Source organism: Schistocerca piceifrons, chromosome 2, assembly GCF_021461385.2.
Source record: "Schistocerca piceifrons isolate TAMUIC-IGC-003096 chromosome 2, iqSchPice1.1, whole genome shotgun sequence".
Lineage (NCBI taxonomy): Eukaryota > Metazoa > Arthropoda > Insecta > Orthoptera > Acrididae > Schistocerca > Schistocerca piceifrons.
In genome coordinates, this window is record NC_060139.1 from 766,185,385 (window position 1) to 766,204,443 (window position 19,059).

Below are 19,059 nucleotides of genomic sequence, written 5' to 3' on the forward strand. Positions count from 1 at the left end.
GACTGCTACGGTCGCAGGTTCAAATCCTGCCTCGGGCATGGGTGTGTGTGATGTCCTTAGGTTAGTTAGGTTTAAGTAGTTCTAAGGTCTAGGGGACTTATGACCTAAGATGTTGAGTCCCATAGTGCTGAGAGCCATTTGAGTGCTGAGTGTTATTGTTATTCAGAATTTCTCTGAGCTGTTTTTGCTCTCTCCAGACAGCTATTTGTGTATATATGTATGTATGTGTTTCTAGTTAGTGATTTCCCTCACGAGAAAGTTGTGTGCGTGTATTTTCAGATATTGGAGGCGTGAATTTGAAATTGTTTGCGACCACCCTGTATAGCATTGTTGACAGTGGTAAAGTGCCTGCCGGTATAGCCGTGCTTCTAAATCGATTTCAGCTAAATGAAAACCCTAAACAGATGAGTGAAAGAAGAAGAGTAGAGATTAGCCTTTGTTCTCCACAGCAAAAGAATTTTTTTATCTTTCTTATGTTCATACGAAAATCTGCGTCGAGATATTAGTAATGCTTGTGGAATTATTTTTTCCCTTTTTTTCATTTCAATCGCAAGGTTAATCCAGAAGATTTGTATGCAAATTGACTGGCCGTCCGTATATGAGGAAACTTACGATTTTCCAGAACTGTGCCGGTAGTCGAGTTTCGCGGCGAGCGCACGAGGGATTTCAGCGGTATTCCAGGAAGCGGGGTCGCCGGTTAATTAAACTTGTCAATGGACGCGGCATTACCGCCTTATGAAGAGCCGCGGAATTCCAGCTATCTGGCCTCTCCTGTCCTCGGCAGCGCGCGGAGACAAACTTGTTCCCTCGGCGGACTCGGCCCGCGTCACTTGCTGGCGCTGGATAAATATTGTGTAGATACAACAAACTTTGTCGCCTCAAAGTTGAGCGGTGGCGCGCGGTCGCTTTCTCCGGCTCCGGCTGCGGCGGTGGCGCGCTGAATTATTAGCGTTGTAATCTGGGAGCCCGACCCGGGAGCGTTTATTACGGCGCGAGAAATGTGCGCCCGCCGCGGCACGGCGCTTCGTGTCGCATCGCTTCCGCTACATTTGTGGGCCGTTAACTGCGGCGCCAGCAGTAACCGCCGAGCATCTCCGCAACACCGGTCCAAGGATGCGCCGTCTTCCGCGGAAGCACTACGGGGATTATTATACCTTTCATTACGTCCCTGGAAAGGTGTCGCTGGAAACGCTCATCTCAGGTCACATTCTCTGGTGGATGTTCTCTTCCAGGAAATGAACCAGCCGTCGAAGCATTACGAATATATTAATGATTACTAATTACAGTGGTGAGCGACCATTGTCCATTTGGAGTGAGAATAGCAACACTTACGTCCGTTAGAAATGTGTTACAACATAAGGTTTACGACATGTGTAAAATTACGTACCTTTTTCAGTTCGAGTCAATTCTGTTACTTTATTTCTGTGCTAGCTGCCTACCCAGCATTGTCCGGTTACGTATTTATTCCAATCTTCTATTTAGTCCATCTCCTAATCAACGCTCTCCCTATCCATTACCTCCTCCCCCCATTACCTCTCCCCTCTCTTTGTCCGCCTCATCAAATGCACACTCTCTGTTCATCTCCTCTCCTTGTCCATCTCCTCTTTCTAGTTTGCTCGCCCATATCCACCTCCACCTCCCACCCCATTTCTTTGTCCACTTCCTCCAAGCCCCTCTCTCTGCCCACTTGTTCCTTTCTCCTCACACATTCCATCTGCTCCTCCCCCTCGGTCCATTTCAGCCTCCCCCTCCCCCCTTTGTCCATCTCCTCCTCCCCTTTTTCTGTCCATCACCTCTTCCTCCTCTCCGTCCATCACCTCCTTCGCCTTCTCTCTCCACATCATCACCCCACCCCAATAGGAGGTTGCTGGTTCTTACCTCCAAGTATGCGTTTCCGGACAGTAAATAAAATGTATACCAAATTTGGGGTTTTGCCCGCCTAAGCACTTGTCACGTATTTTTCACACATACTTAACATATTTCATTCATATCTGTGCACACATTTCACCTACATCTCAGCGGTTTCGTTTTCACGCAGCTCACTGTTAATTATTTTATATTTCCTGAACTATGTGCCGTATGTTTTTGCGGTAAATTCAGTGGTATATGTGAATACTGTCTCCAAAATTTGTTGCGACTAGAGTTAGTGCTAAAAAAGTAATAAATTAAAATGTCATGTCTGATGCGGCAGATTTGCCGGCCAGGTTGGCCGAGCGGTTCTAGGTGCTACAGTCTGGAACCGCGCGACCGCTACGGTCGCAGGTTCGAATCCTGCCTCGGGCATGGATGTCTGTGATGTCCTTAGGTCAGTTAGGTTTAAGTAGTTCTAAGTTCTAGGGGACTGATGACCTCAGAAATTATGTCTCACAGTGCGCAGAGCCATTTGAACCACTTTTTTTTCTGGGCTGCTAAGTGCTATATCACCTAATGCGCGCCGGCCGCGGTGGTCTAGCGGTTCTAGGCGCTCAGTCCGGAGCCGCGCGACTGCTACGGTCGCAGGTTCGAATCCTGCCTCGGCCATGGATGTGTGTGATGTTCTTAGGTTAGCTAAGTTTAAGTAGTTCTAAGTTCTAGGGGACTGATGACCATAGATGTTAAGTCCCACAGTGCTCAGAGCCATTTTGAACCTAATGCGCTTAAGGCCTCGTAAGTTCAACTCGATTTCTGGACTGAAAGAACACTTCACGGCCTTCGCTTCAGAACTGCTACAAATTCGTCGGGCAGTAGACCGCGCCGCTCGAACTGTCAACACAACTGGCACTGCTACGACCTCATCATGGCTGGCAACGGGTTATACACAATGCTGGTGACTACTTTGAAGATCAGTAAAACTTTGAAACACGTATCTATTTTGTACGAGTTGTAAATAAATAGCTACCACTATTAAAGTCCCAACCATCGTAATATTAGGATTCTGATGTAGTTTTAGATGGGTACGACGGGTTGAACCTAGAGAGATCTGAAGAATATGTGATTGAAACTAGTAATATCATAAATGTGCCAATCAGAAGGCAAGATAAACGATAAGTTGTGTAATCTCTCGCTACGATTATGTCGTCAATAGCTGATAGAAGTTGTGTTTATCAGACCACAGATCAGAAAATTGTTGGTCAATGAGACCTTTGATGCTAAACTCACGAACGTAGAGTTACACGCTTGTACTTTATCAAAACTATTGTTTGTGGTTCGCAACGTAACAACAAAGTACGTGAAACTTCGTGGAATATTAAAACTGCGTGCCGTACTGGTATTCGAGTCCGGGACCTTTGCCTGTCAGGCCAGTGCTCTCGCAACAGGGCGACCTGAGCACCAATCAAGACCCGTCATCAGAGCTTAAATTCTGCCAGTACCTCATCTCCTACCCCCGCATTATCCCTCCTTCCAGAAGGACTAGTTCAGCAAGTTTCATAGGAGAACTTCTGCGAAGTCTAGGATGTAAGTGATGAGATACTGGTACAATTAAAGCTGTGAGGACAGTTCGTCAGTCATGCCTGCGTAGCTCAGTTGGTAGAGCACTTGCCCGTGAAAGGCAAAACTCCCGGGTTCGAGTCCTAGTCAGTCACAAAGCATTAATCTGCCAGGATGTTTCATATCAGCGCACACTCCGCTGCAGAGTGAAAATTCATTCTAGAAAGAAACTTTTTTGATAAAACTGCATATTGGTAATAGTCGATGCGCGCTGCAGTCTGGAACCGCCAGACCGCTACGGCCGCAGGTTCGAATCCTGCCTCGGGCATGGATGTTTGTGATGTCCTTAGGTTAGTTAGGTTTAACTAGTTCTAAGTTCTAGGGGACTAATTACCTCAGCAGTTGAGTCCCATTGTGCTCAGAGCCATTTGAACCATTTTTTTTAATAGTCGATGCTGTGCAGTATACCGTATGTCTCATTTTGAAAAAAGTGTAACAGTGCATCTGTGCCAGTATTCAATAATTCGCGGTCTCTGACGGGTATAGACGTTGTGCTTGCTTAACTTTCCGAGAAGCATTCAGATCGCAGCACACTTATAACTGGTTGCAATGATACATGCTGTAGAATATTTTGCCGATTATTTGACAAACAATGAAATAATCGAGTAAAAACAGCGTGAAAATTAAAGTGAGCTCAAATTACGTCGTAGAATCGCTCGCATTTTCAGTTCATACAGAAACGATCTGGCGGAGAATTCCAACTGCTCTCCTACTTTTCAGATTGTCTGCTGACACTACGACTGTGAAACTTCCTGACAGATTAGAACTATTTGCCACTTAGAAACCGGAACCTGCCTTTCGAGGGCAGTGCTCTTACCGACTGAGTCACTCATGCCCGGCTCATGAGCTCCCCTCACAGCCAGTACCTCATCCCAACCTCGGTCCGGCACAGTTTTAATCTGTTGGGAAGTATCAAATCAGGGCGTACACAGTTGCACAGTGAGACATTCATTGTGTAATATTATTATGTTCATGACAAACCATGGAGACATTTTCTGTACGACTTAAGAAAAGTTTCTGCTTGAAGTGATCGGTATCTTGCCCTTTTATGTGATTAAATTCCAGGTAATAAGATGTCCTATCATACTGCGTACTATTAAACTCACGTGACGCAGTTGGGTCGCCGACTATACATTGCTTTGACGGCTTTCAATCCAATCCCTCGGCAATTCACGATTCTTGTGCTTTATACAGCGAACAATAAACGTCCGTAAAACTATCACAGAAGAAAATGGCCCCGTCCAGCCTTTCACTTCACAATCCTCGGACAATAGTGCCTTCAGGCAGATCACTCAGCTAACCACGTGGTCAGCGAAATCAGTACTTGTGAAGCTGCTGGATAATATGCCACTTCAGACGGTGTCTCTAGGAAGCCTGACCCAATCTAGGTATTGCGGCCATTCTCACAGCTGTGCCTCTCATAAACGACCCCCAGTTGGCGTCAGGCAGGTCGTGGTTCGTGCGACGTAAGGACGGACTGCGACGTTCTTCCAAATCTACAGATAGTTCTGCGAGTCGGCTTCTCTGGGGTTGTTGCATACGTGTAGACAACTTTCAACTCATATTCTGCCTTATATACAGAAATCTCGCCGATCTGTTGTCCGGGAACTGAGAACGGATCTGGAGCATCGCACCTACTATCTTCTAAATATTCTCACTGACGTTTTCAGCATAGTCTGTTGTATGATTCTAGCGTCCTCAGTTTTTGACTGTTTTTTTTTCCATTGAAAGGTGGCTAGCATATTTTCTTTTTAGTCACAACTAAATTCCCCCTTCCATTCTTCGTGGTTTTTTTTTATTCCAGTCCGTGTATTCCATGCCATAAATACAGAAACCCATTAACTTGCTCTATGACCTTGCTGTTTATTAATATAATCGTGCATTATTTTATTCTTCACGTAAATGATCTTTAGACCAACTTTCAAATCAGCTCCTTTAAGTTCCTCCATTACTTGCTGAACACTGAATGCACTAGAGGCAAACAATACAATATCACCAGCGAACGAAAGTGGGAAAAGTATGCTCCGTTGAAACAAATTCTTCAAATTTATAGATGTGACAAATCCCTAACGAGCTGCTGAAAAGAGGTTGTCATATGGAATCTCCTAGCCTGTGTCTACATTCCGTCATTCGTTATTATTTCGAAAAAGATAATAAGTGACTCTGCATGTTTTCGTTTCACCTGTGCATTTAGGGTTAGTTAAATGTAATTGGACGAACTAAGAGGACAGTTTCTCCAGCAAAGTAGAAAAAAAATTCTTACTAACATACGTCCGTTTTTAGTTTTTACGCGGTGTTTTCGGATACATTTTTGTATAAAAAAGTTGACGTAAGATATCCATACCCAAAGAGCTTCAAAGTATTATCATTATTTGATTAATCTTGTTTACATTGACTTATCGAGATAATCTGGTCAGCTGAATAAGCGGTAAGAAATATATCAGCAATTACTGACATTCTGGTAGAAACAGCATACAAACACCAGTTTGAATGAGGATCTAGGTGATTCTTGTTTGGAGAAATGGAAGTGGAATGCCAACAGGGGAGCTCAATTTCTGCCCTCCCCCTTGCCCCCATAATTCATACACGTTTTGTTTTTATTCTACAATGAAGTATGAAAGTATATATTTACGCCTGAGTACTATATAGACAATGGATGGTATCGATATTCAGCAGCGCCGTGTTTCAGAACATCTACAAGCGAAAAACTTCTTTAGAGAAGCGGGCTGCAGATCTCACTGGCAGAGGAAATGGACGGTCTACTGGATTTATATCCGACGCGTCGCTGTGCTCCGGGCAGCCACTCGTTTTAGAAAGACCGCTCGTGCCTTTACTGTGCGGGATTTATTAAACATCAGGCATGTTTCCAAGGCTATAGCTTTGGCTTAAAGCGTAACGCTAAACTCGTCGGGCAATAAAAAAGTCAAATTTAGCTGCAATATGCCGGTCGTTTGCTACAGGTAAAAGAGTTTAATGGTGACGTGAAAGACTGTATATAAATTTTATAAGCCATATAGTCGCAAAATCGCTTGCTTTCGCTGGAACGCGCTGACCACTCTATCGAATACCTAACAAACAATTTTTATAATGCACCAAGTGTCATAAACAAAAGATTACCATCAGTTTGCACTGCTGGACGAGGCATCTTCGTTGGGTTGGCCGTTACATCATTCATATTTTGACGGCAGTCGTTAGCTGGCAACCAATATCGCTTCATTGTAGTTTTATTTCTATTCTATTTACACGAAGATATAACATACCTGTTAGAAATGAACATCACAATTTTTTCCCATCTGCAGGTTTTCAAACTGTGCTTTGATTGAAACTATACGGCTTATCATATCCCGGAGAGCAGTTCCGAAGTTGCATTTGGTAGGAAGTAAAAATTTTTAACAGGTGATGAATGAACGGCCGTCCAGCAGAAGCGAACGCCTGCTCAATAGGCTGTGTGCGAAAGCGATCGGTAAGGCGGGTTGCCGGACTTGTAACATCGGCTTGCATAATGTGTAAGGGGATGGTCTGAGCGCGCGCACGCGCGATTCTTATTTTGCCGTTGAATTTGTATTGATTTACTGGCCACAGATGTAAAATTTGACAGAGCCCCTACAATAATGCTTTTTGTGTCAAGTTTAAAAAAATTAGGTTGATTGTGAAGTGAGGATGGTAGTGTGAAAAAAGACCATTCTTTACAAACTAATGGACCATTGCACTAGTAAACGACAGTCTCTGTTTATGCACAGTCCAAACCAAGTCCGAAGAAGCAGCTTTTAGTCTAGGAGTCGAATATTCTGTAGAAGATTGTGGAACAAAAAAAATGCGATAAGTGTACCTCAAAGATGTGATGATAACTGACAGTATCGATATGTTCTGCGAATCTTGTCTGCTGCCGTAGAAGCTAACTTAACGAAGTGCAGTGGTGCACGATTCGAAGAATATACGTATGCTGCACTGGAAGTATTATTCTTTGGTCCAGCAAGAGACTGAGATATGACAACAGGCTAATATTCCGGTTCAGAATCATTAACGCCCCTTAGTAACTCATGCACCACTGTTGATCACGATCCACCGTCGGATGGGCATGAAAAGGTGTTAAAAAAGGAGCTGGCTCCATGAGTCACCCTCTCACTTCACTATGCATCCACAGCAACAGGAACACAATTACGTGCAGCACAAGCATTTATTACAATCCACAAGAAATACATACGCACTTCACAAAACAGAGAGAGAGAGAGAGAAAAATGTTATTAGGACCTTGTCTGAGATAGAAATGTGGAGATTTTATTTTGTACTCTGACGAAAGTGAGACGAACCGTTAAGCATGTGTCTGATACGCATTGATGGAACTAACTTCATCATACGAAATTATCATACAGCTAGCACAGATATCTGACTGCATTTTCTTTAATATCTGAAATGATATGGCTCATCTGCCATCTGTCGTGACAATCGAAAATTTGTACAAGACCAAGGCTGTAAACCGGTTTTCCTTCCAATCGCAACGATCCGCCTTAACGAATCAGGCCAGCCTACAAACGAAGAACATCGACAAAAACGTCTCTGTTTCTATTAGTTCATGACATAAATGCCTTGTTCTTACTGTTAAATTAGTAGTTAATTTCACAGACGTGTTTCACTTTTTATAAGAAAGACTTTAGAGAAATTTTAGTTTTTGCTTTGGCCATTCAGACGGTATCTGTTTTTCTTCTCAAAAATGTTCAAATGTGTGTGAAATCTTATGGGACTTAACTGCTAAGGTCATGAGTCCCTAAGCTTACACTCTACTTAACCTAAATTATCGTAAGGACAAACACACACACCCATGCTCGAGGGAGGACTCGAGCCTCAGCCGGAACCAGCCGCACAGTCCATGACTGCAGCGCCTGAGACCGCTCGGCTAATCCCGCGCGGCTGTTTTTCTTCTCATGTGGTCACAGGTGTCATGTAGACAAACAACTTTTTTCAACAACTATCGTCACAGTTCTCGTGTTATACATTTTAGGTGATTGCCAGATCGCCAGTACAATGTTTTACATCATGAAATGCGAAAAAGCACGAAAGCCGGACATTTTGACATAAATATGTTTCAAATTTTAGTAGGTGAGGTGTAATTACATCTTTCAACTTGCAACTACTTGAGATAAAATACAGATATTCTCAAGACCAGCAATAAATAGCGAAAATTCCACCGAAGATTTCTCGTATAAAAGGAAAAACACATCTAGGAATTTAAATTCCAACGTTGCTGCAAGAATAAGGTAATTAAATTAATGGAAATTGTGGGACACCTATTATGGAAATTGGTGGCTACTTTTATTCAAACTTAAAATTTTAGGTTAAACTTTCGTTTCAATAACTGTTACTTACAGCTTGATTATATTTACACCCTGCATAAAATTATCCATTATTAACGCTACAGATGTACTGAAACATGCTTGGGCAGTAAAAAGAATGCAGGTTTATTCGTAAATACCTCCGGGGTTTCAAAAGGGGACTGCACAGAAATCAGAAATTAAAAGACGCACAGGGAACAGACACACGTCAGTGTACAGAACATCACTCCAAGTTCTTAAATGTTTCAAATGGCTCTGAGCACTATGCGACTTAACATCTGAGGTCATCAGTCGTCTAGAACTTAGAACTAATTAAACCTAACTAACCCAAGGACATCACACACATCCATGCCCGAGGCAGGATTCAAACCTGCGACCGTAGCGGTCGCTCGGTTCCAGACTGTAGCGCCTAGAACCGCACGGCCACTCCGGACGGCTCCAAGTTCTTAACTCACGTTACAGGTGACCACCTTTTGGCGCAGCTAACGTCAATACGTGCGTGCAGCATTGAAGTCGCTGCTGCTGATGCTGCCTAGAAAGGTAGTTTTCGTGCATACGTCTTCTGAAAGCCTGGAGCTACTTATGAATATTTCTGTAGTTGTCTGCCTAATCAGCGGAAAAACATTGGCATAATTTATCTACAAAGACGGTCGCTATTGGAACTTCTAAACGGAACGATGAATAAAAGGCGTTTAGTTTATTCAAACACAAACTTATTTACGTAATTTAAGCTGGTGGAGGCGCTGCAATGGTGTGGAGCATGTGCAGTAGTAGTAGTATGAGAGCCCTGATAAGTCTAGATACGACTTTGACGGGTGACTCGTACGTAAGCCTCCTGTCTGATCACCTGCATCCATTCTGTCCATTGTGCATTCCGAGGGACTTGGGCAATTCCAGCAAGACAATGTGATACCCCACACGTCCAGAATTGCTGCAGAGTGACTCCAGGAACACTCTTCTGAGTTTAAACACGTCCACTGGCCAGCAAACTCCCCTGACATGAACACTGTTGAGCATATCCGAGATGCCTTGCAACGTGCTTTTCAAAAGAGATTTCTACTTCCTCGTACTCTTAACGGATTTATGAACAGTCCTGCAGGATTGAAGGTGTCATTTCCCTCCAGTACTACTTCAGACATTAGTTGGGTCCATGCCACGTCGTGTTGCGGCACTTCTACTTGCTCGCTGGGGTCCTACACGATATTAGGCAGGTGTACCAGTTTCTGTGACTCTTCAGTTTATATTAAATATTTTAATGTATTGTATATATTAAAAATCAGGCATATAGAACACGTGCGTATTCGAATGCAGTGCTGCGTCAGAATTTCAAAGCTTTCGGACATTGAACTTTTACATTTTTATTTATATAGATTTCTGCAGTAAATGACCACATCAACTAACGTTATTAATTCTGTTTGGAATCGATCGCAGGTAATGAAAAGGCGGCAGTATTTTATTTCCCACAAAGTTAGACTACTGAAGGTCACGCTCGCATTTCTTTGTTAGTGACTAGTAACGCTGCTCTCCTTCCGGATGTGATTCTCGATCGACCGGAAACCCGAGGTGGCGGGCGACGTGTTTCGAGTCTTGCGTTTCGGCGCCGGCGCGGAGACGGCAGCCGACTCGTTAGCAGCGCCTGCGGCAGGCGGCAGAGAGCAGGGAGCTCTAGCTGGCTGCCACTCCTCCTCCGCCTTCCTCCGGGAATTTCCATGAAATAAGTAGATTGCGGAACAAGCGGCTTCCATCCAGTAAGCTGCGCGGGGCGGCGCGGGCTTATCTCTGATCCAGTTTATGCAGCGCGGACAAACACCGCAACAGTCTCTCATAACACGCGCCAGGCCTCGCGCCGCCCTGTCATCTCGCCGGGATGTGATTCGCCGAGATAAGTTTTGACGCTCATCCCCCCTGCAACCACTGCCGCTGCAGCCGGGATGGGCGCGGGGACGGCTCTCGAAGGCGTGTCGATAGCTCGCAGCGGAGCCGTCCCTGCTATATAAAAGGGAAGCGTGTCTCGACTAACGCCGAGCGGCAGCGCGTTTCTTTAACGACAGCGTCGGTATCCGTCGACGGCTCTGTGTCGCTTCCGGCGTTTCTCTCACAAGTTTTGATAACCCCTTCTCAGGCTTGGACTATCTTCTCCACAGTACGGCGGTTCCGACGTTTGTCTTTACGATGGATCTTTGCTCCGCCTCGAAACATGGGGAAATCCCCTTTTCACATTTTGAGTTAACTTAAGAAGCGTTCTCTCTGTTGTCCTACCTATACTTTTATATCCTATGGGCGAATACATTCTATTTTATAGCCGTATTTCGTGAGTCAAAATTTGTTCTCTTCTTTGTCCAAATATGTAATTCCTTCTGATATCTGACATTTCACTGGTACACATAAATATGTAAACGTCATGAAATCTCTAAACGTGATTAACAAACTTTGTGTGTCGACAGTAAAAAACATGTTAGTCTCGCTGATTTTAAGATGTTTATAGGCTGCTATGACAAATCCAACAGGCAGAATATACTGATGCGGCAAGTCATGAGAAAAATATGCACAAATAGAGATGGCGGCAGTATCACGCACACAATGTGTAAAAAGGCAGTCCAGTGGCGGCGCTGCCATTTTTACTCAGGTGATTCATCTGAAAAGGTTTCCGATATGATTATGGCCGCAAGACGGGAATTAACAGACTCTGAACGCATTTCATTTCGCAAATCGTTAAGGAATTCAATACTCTGCGATTCACAATCTCAAGAATGTGCCGAGAATACCAAATTTCAGGCATTACCTCTCACCACGGACAACACAGTGGTCGACGGAGTTCACTTAACGACCAATAGTAAAAGCATTCGTGTACAACTGTCAGATCTGAGAGACAAGCAACGCTGTGTAACATAACCCCATGTAGGATGTACGACGAGAGTATCCTTTAACACAGAGAGGCGAAATTTTTCGTAAATGGGCTATGGCAGCAGACGACCGATGTCACTTCCTTTGATAACGGCACGAAGAGGAGGAGGAGGGGGAGGTTACTGTGTAACGTCATACCGACAACTAGATCATTAGAGAAAGAGGACAAGCTCGCATTAGGGAAGGACGGGGAAGGAAATCGGCCGTCCCCTTTCAAAGGAACCATCCTGGCATTGACCTGAAGTGATTTAGGGAATCACGGAAAACCTAAAACAGGATGGGCGGACGCGAGTTTGAATCGTCGTCGTCCCGAGTGCGAGTCCAGTGTGCTGACCACTGCGTCGCCTCGCTCGGTCTAGCAGCACGACTTCGCCTGCAGCGCATTTCTTTGGCTCGTGACAATATCGATTGGACGCTAGGCGACTAGAAAACCGTGGTCTGATCAGATGAGTCCGATTTCAGTTGGTAAGAGCTGACGATAGAGGTGGAGTGTGGCGCACCTCACGAAGCCATGGGCCCTGGTTGTGAACAAGACACTGTGCAAGCTGGTAGTGGCTCCATAATTGTGTGGCCTGTGTTTACATGGAATCGCCTAGGCCCTCTGGTCCAACTGAATATGTCATTGACTGGAAATGATTATATTCTGCTACTTCGAGACCATTTGCAGCCATTCGTGGACTTCATGTTCCCAAACATCGACGGGATTTTTATGAATGATAATGCACCATATCACCGGGTTTGAAGAACATTCTACGCAACAAGACCCAATGATTTGGTCACCCGGATCACCCGACATGAATCCCATCGAACATTAATGGGACGTAATCGGGAGGTCACTTCGTGCAACACTTTCGCAGTTATGAGTGCCTACAGAAGCAACATGACTCAATATTTCTGCTGGGGACGACTTTTTGGGTCCATGCCACGTCGAGATGCTGCACTGTGCCTAGCAAAAGGAGGTCCGACACGATATTAAGAGGTACCGCTTGACTTTTGTCACCATGACTTTTATAACATAAAATAGGCCTAAAATGACTCCTTTCGCTTTCCAAATGGTTCAAATGGCTCTGAGCACTATGGGACTTAACTTCTGAGGTTATCAGTCCCCTAGAACTTAGACCTACTTAAACCTAACTAACCTAAGGACATAACACACATCCATGCCCGAGGCAGGATTCGAACCTGCGACCGTAGCGGTCGCTCGGTTCCAGACTGTAGCGCCTAGAACCGCTCGGCCATTTTCGCTTTCCACCAAGAGTTTATAGTTTACTGGTACTGTATTCATTTGTGCGTTTTTTCGGCTACATAGAGCGTGATTTCTACTTTAGTTTTGAAAGTGATACTGGAATCCATGCAGACATTTAGTCAAAGCAATTTTTTTTGTTAATAATGGAATAGCGTGAAACAAAGACGAATGGTGTATTCACTGAAAAAACAAAAAAAAACAAGTAACCAAACAGTGACTACAGTACAAATGAATTGTATCAGACAGTCCCAACTCATGTTCATTCACTACTTCCGTCGAGGTGGTGCCCGTGAAATAAATTCTGAAGCACCTGCAAGTTTAACTTCCGTAGCGTTAGTGAACGTACATTACTCAAAAAAAGTAGCAGATGTAGTAGCAAAAGGAACTCAGAAGTCCGAAAACGAGATTGAGAGGAAGTGTGAATTGACAAAACAGGAATGGCTCGACGAGAAATGCTGCAGAAGCATATGCGACTACGGGAAAAACAGACGCAGGTTATAAGAAAAGAGAAGCTGGTCTACGGATAACCTTATGTAAGGAACTGCGACTGTTTACGACAATAAAAGTTCAAATAAAACAATTATCTACGTCAGTCACTCTTTTTATTTCCTCTAACGACGCGTTTAGAGAGTTAACACTCATCTTCAGGTTGAACAATTATATTATGCTACATTTTTGCTAGCCGAATGCAGCCAATTGATTGTTGTGGTTTCATTTTGCTACAAAAACTTGTAACAGGCACTTGTTAGCGTAATATGGCACTAAGATTATAAATTTTAAACGAAGATAAAGTTACTTATAACCTGTTCCAGTGCACAGAACCCTGTGATTCGTCATAAATATATATTTTTTAACTTAATTTGTCTCACAGAACACGAGCCAATAACATAAAAACCAAAGATTATAACTATGTAAAGATATAGCGCCATGCTTCAGAGATCGTTCATTACTAATTTGTACTGTAGACAATAGATGCATATAACAGTTACAAAATTGTTTTATTCTGTACAACAACTTGTTAAAAGTATTACTATTGCAGTTACATAGTAGTAAAGACACAAATGAAAATAAATTAAAAACGCAAAAATATAAAAAACTTGCATTCTATTCTTTGGAAATTATCTTTTATTAAGCTCACCCAGGGAGTGGACGAGTATTAGTGCATCATCTAGTCTACGTACGAAGCTCTTAAGTAAGCTCATTGCAGCTGTCTCAACTTTTTCATTTAGTGTTTCCTGACCATGTTTTCTATTGTAAACGAAAATTTCCAGTTCTTCATAAAGATTAAGTTTGTGCCCTTTGTTTATTTTGTGAAGTATTATTAGATTCTCATCTATGTTATTTGAGAAATGTCTTGTGTCCTGAATGAGTGCAGCTATAGCAGATTTATTGGTTGCATTGTACCTAAATGCATTAATGTGTTCGTTAAACCTAGTTCGCAAGCTCCATCCAGTGTGATCAACATGTTGTACAGGGCATTGGTTGCATTTTATATTGTGTAATCTGAGCAGGAGAATTTATTTTAGTGGTTTTTGTATTGTGTGGCAGTCTATTACCTAATTTATTGTTGGTGGAGAAAGCAACTCTTATATTGTATGATCTTAGTACATCAGCAATTTTTTTTCTAAAATGGTAGCAAAGTAGGGAAAACATACCGCCCTGGTGTCTGTCTGTGCCTATTTCTTATTTATGTGTCTATCTGTTCCTTCCTAACTTTCTTAGATTTTTTTTCTATGAGTTTAAGTTGAAAACCATTTGCAGCTGGTATCTGTTTGAGACTTCAATTTCATTTTGGAGCATTTCATTACTTAATGGAATTTTGTGTGCTCTGTTCAACATGGACCTATAAGCTTCTAATTTATCTATGTGCAAGTGGCATGAAGAAGCATGGATGTTTACGTCTATAGTTGTCGGTTTCCTGTAAATGCTGAGCAAATGTTCACTGCTTTTTCTGGAAATGTTGAGCTCCAAAAAATTTATTGAGTTCTGACTTCCACATTCACAAGTAAATTGAATGTTCTTGTACATACTGTTGAATGCTTGAATTGTTGCCTCGAGACTTTGTTTCCCCCTTTTATTAGTGATGGTCCATTCACATATCTTTTGTCTTGCTTACATAGCCTGTTGCTATTGAATAATTTTTGCTCAAGGTGGTTAGTGAATGAGTTAGCTATGCTCCCCGAAATGCTGGAGCCCATTGCTAGACCATTCTTTATTATTAAAAGCGAAATAGTCGTAATTAAGTGGCAGTTCAAGAAAATTAATGAATTATGCTATTTCGGCTACTGATACTTTTTTTGTGTTTTATGAAATTATGTTTAATAACCTCCACTGCTTTATCTATGGTTATGTTTGTATACAGACTTGGGACATCTAGTAATAACATTTGGCACTTGTTAGGAACAGGACTCATGTGCTAAACTATAACTGTTTACAACAGAATGGTTTCTTTCAAACGTACAATTGTTCATCAGAATCTCATTTAGTTTGTGTGTCAGCTTATAGCCTGAACTGTTTCTAGAGTTAAAAATGGGTCTCACAGGACAGTCTTCCTTGTGAATCTTTTACTGCGACCTCAGTTTTGGTGCTATTGGTTTCATGTGTATGCATCTATATTTCTCCTTATATTTAGAAGACAGTTTACTTTAAGAGAGCCTTGAGCATGGCTTCATATTTGTCTGTTGGGTCTTTCTTTATCTGTTCAATATTGTTTCTGTTAAAGAATTATAATAGTTTCTCAATATAGGTTTATTCATGTATGTCTGCTTTTGTTGCTATTGCCTTATGTTCTGTTAGTTTGCTGTTTATGGTTTTGAGTGTTTTCCTATCACTGTTACATTTAAAAGTACTGTATTTTGTGCCACTGAGTTCTCTTTCTAATAAACCATTTACCCTGTGCGCTATTGCAATGGATAATATTACATCCTTGCTGTCTGTGTTGCTAAGTGGCTCTTCTGAGATGTATTTCAAGCCTTTATGCAGTAAACTTAATACTTTTCATCAAATACTATCTCAGTTTTTTACTCTATTTTAGTTTTATTTGTCTTTACTGTCCTGTAACTGCAATAGTAATACTTTTAACAAACTACGAAGAATGAAATAATTTTATAACTGTTATATATATTGTGGTCCACAATGTAAGTTACTAATGAATGATCTCTGAGGCAAGGAAATGTACCCTTACATTGTTACAGTCTTTGATTTGTTTATGTTATTGGTTCGTGTTCTGTGAGACAAATTAAGTTAAAAGTTCATATTTATGACGAACCACACCGTGCTGTGCTCTGGAGCAGATTATAACTAACTCTATGATCGTTTAAAATTTATAACCTTAGTGCCATATTACGCTAAAAAGGGCCGGTTATAAGTTTTTGTAGCAAAATGAAACCACAACAAATAATTGGTTGACTCCAGCTAGCAAAAATGTGGCACAATATCATTTTTCCATCTGAAGATGACAGTCTAAGCTCTCGAAACCCGTATTTGTATGAAATAAAAGGAATGACTGACACAAATAATTGTTTTAATTCAAATTTATTAGTTGTACGAATATTAAAAGTTATTATGCCAAACCAGAATTAAGCAAGGAAGGGACAATTGGAAGATGAAATATAGAGAAGGTCTATACAAGGGCAATGAACTTGAATCCAATGTTGTAGAAAGAGAAGAGGGACTAAAGGATGATGTGGGAGGTATGATACTGCAATAAGAATTTGACAGAGCACTGAAAGACATAAGTCGAAACAAAGCCCTAAAGTAGGCTACATTCCGTCAAAACCATTAAACTCGTTGGGAGAGCCAACCATGACAGAACTATGAACCTTGTACGCAGGCTTTATGAGACAGGCGAAATACCTTCAATCTTCAAGCAAAATGTAATAAGCCTATCCTAAAGAGAAAAAGTTTCTGACAGGTGTGAATATTAATGAACACTCAGTTTAACAAGCCATTGTTGCAAAATGACACTTATTATTTACGTAAGACTGGAAAAACTCGTAGAAGGTGGCCTTGGGAAAGATCAGTTTAGACTCGATGCCGTAATGACCCTACGACTTAGATGAGCTGGAAAAAGGCACACCTACATTTATGTTAATTGTAGATTTTGAGAGAGCTTTTGATAATCTTCACTGGAAAACACTCTTCGAAATTCTGAAGGTATCAGGGGTAAAATACATGGAGTGAAAAGTTATCTACAGCAAGTACAGAAACCAGAATTCTGTTGCAAGCGCCGAAGAACAGAAATGGGATCTGTTATTGAGAAGGGATGTTATTTTACAGTCTTGACTAATAAGGGACGTTGTTCTCCCTCGTGTTTAATACGTCATTGTGTACGTATTAAAATAAGAGATATGCATTTGTATACGAAACAAAGGGTGACAAAGTAAATTTACGCGTATAGAAGTATGCACTTAAAAATGATAAACTTCCGAAATCACCTGATGGAGGTATAAATCATAGCGACGACAGTTCGAGAACAAACGTCAAGACAGTTTTACATATTGATCATGGTCTCTCAGTTCGGAACTGTTAACTGAAGTAAACAACGGCCATGAAAGCCCATGTTGTACGTTTGGTGACTTTTCGACATGTTTCTGCTACGTTAAGAGCGATTGTGACAATGTAACAAGTATTTTTCAGAACAGATAATGCGTGATCAAATTTGACAGTCTCAAAAGTCACTGAAATTCGAAGTGTAACTTGGCAGTACACAGTGTAATGTGCCTGTTCAGTGCTTAATATTCAAGTCTTCAAACCAGACGTTGATCATTTCTTTGAAGTTAAGTTGCATCGAATAGCGTCTCCATATCTTAAATTCTAAGTTATTACTTAGCTGATTATCTCGTTGGTGGTCTCGTTGTTCTCTGTAGGACAAGATGCTGGTTGTGGGAACATTAACTGCTGAAAGATTGTGATATTGTGGTGGCCACCAAAGGCTACTGAATGAAATAAAGTTCCTGAAGCTCGAAATAAATTTGTTCAACAATATTTCACTCTCTGAACTAGCAACAAAAAGTACATCTATCTTCAGCAGGTCTACAAAATCCCCCATTTACAATGGCTATTTCCCCTAGATTGTCCATTTACAACTACGCTCCCGCCAAGAGCGAGGAAAACAGAGATAACGCACATAAACCAAAGAGTTTACATCCTTGAGAGAACAGTCGCTGAAACGTCTTTTAAAATAATTAATAAAATAAATTTATAGAATTTTAGGTAAAATGCTTCAACATTAATTTAGATAGGTAGAATTGAATATTTAAGTATGAAATAACTAATTTTTATAAACATGTATTTATTAGGAATGGTAGTTACCGCTGAAACAATCGGTTTTGTGTTATATCAGTTTTCTTCAACGCCAGTTTAATCTGACTGCTAAACCCGCACAAAATAATCGCTTTCTGAAATGACAGATTTTCTGTTTCTTATTCCTATTATTTTTTGTAATAAATGGAGAAATCGAACAAAGATTGAAAAATTTTGTGTCCCTCAGTTTCAAGACACATGCAGTCGAAGTATTAAGTGAAATATGGAAATTAAAAAAACCTTAGTGTCCACCGTTTGCTGCTTTTCTCGAAAAGTGATAAATAGTTGAGTAACACAAAAAATCGCCAGTATTCTCATACTGATTCTAATTTTTTCAAGCTTGGCTCAAAAATCATGTTTTAATCGAGGAACATATAATTGTTTGGGAATTACAAATAGTCAATGCTAAAGAGTGAAAAGTGCGGTTGAGGAACTAGTTTCGAGGTAATTTATTAGTTTTCAAGAGCAACGAGCAGATAAAGGCATATTATTTAGACACAGGCAGTAGATGAGTTACTTTCTGTTTTCATCTTAAACTATGAATGGTTGTTACGTTTTCTCCTCGTATGAAGCCGCAAGGTTGTTGTGGCTCTTTGCATTTTTAATATCTTAAATCAAATGGAGCATTGTACCTCATTGATGCCGCACTGTGTAAAATACTTACAAACCAAGGATGGTGGCATTCTGTGATACAACTGACCTTCTACGACCACAGCGAGAAACTAGCATGTAGACCAGATGGGGTAAGTCTCGCACACTGCATCTACATGCGTACCATCTAATAAGCGACGCCAAATGGTGGCAGAT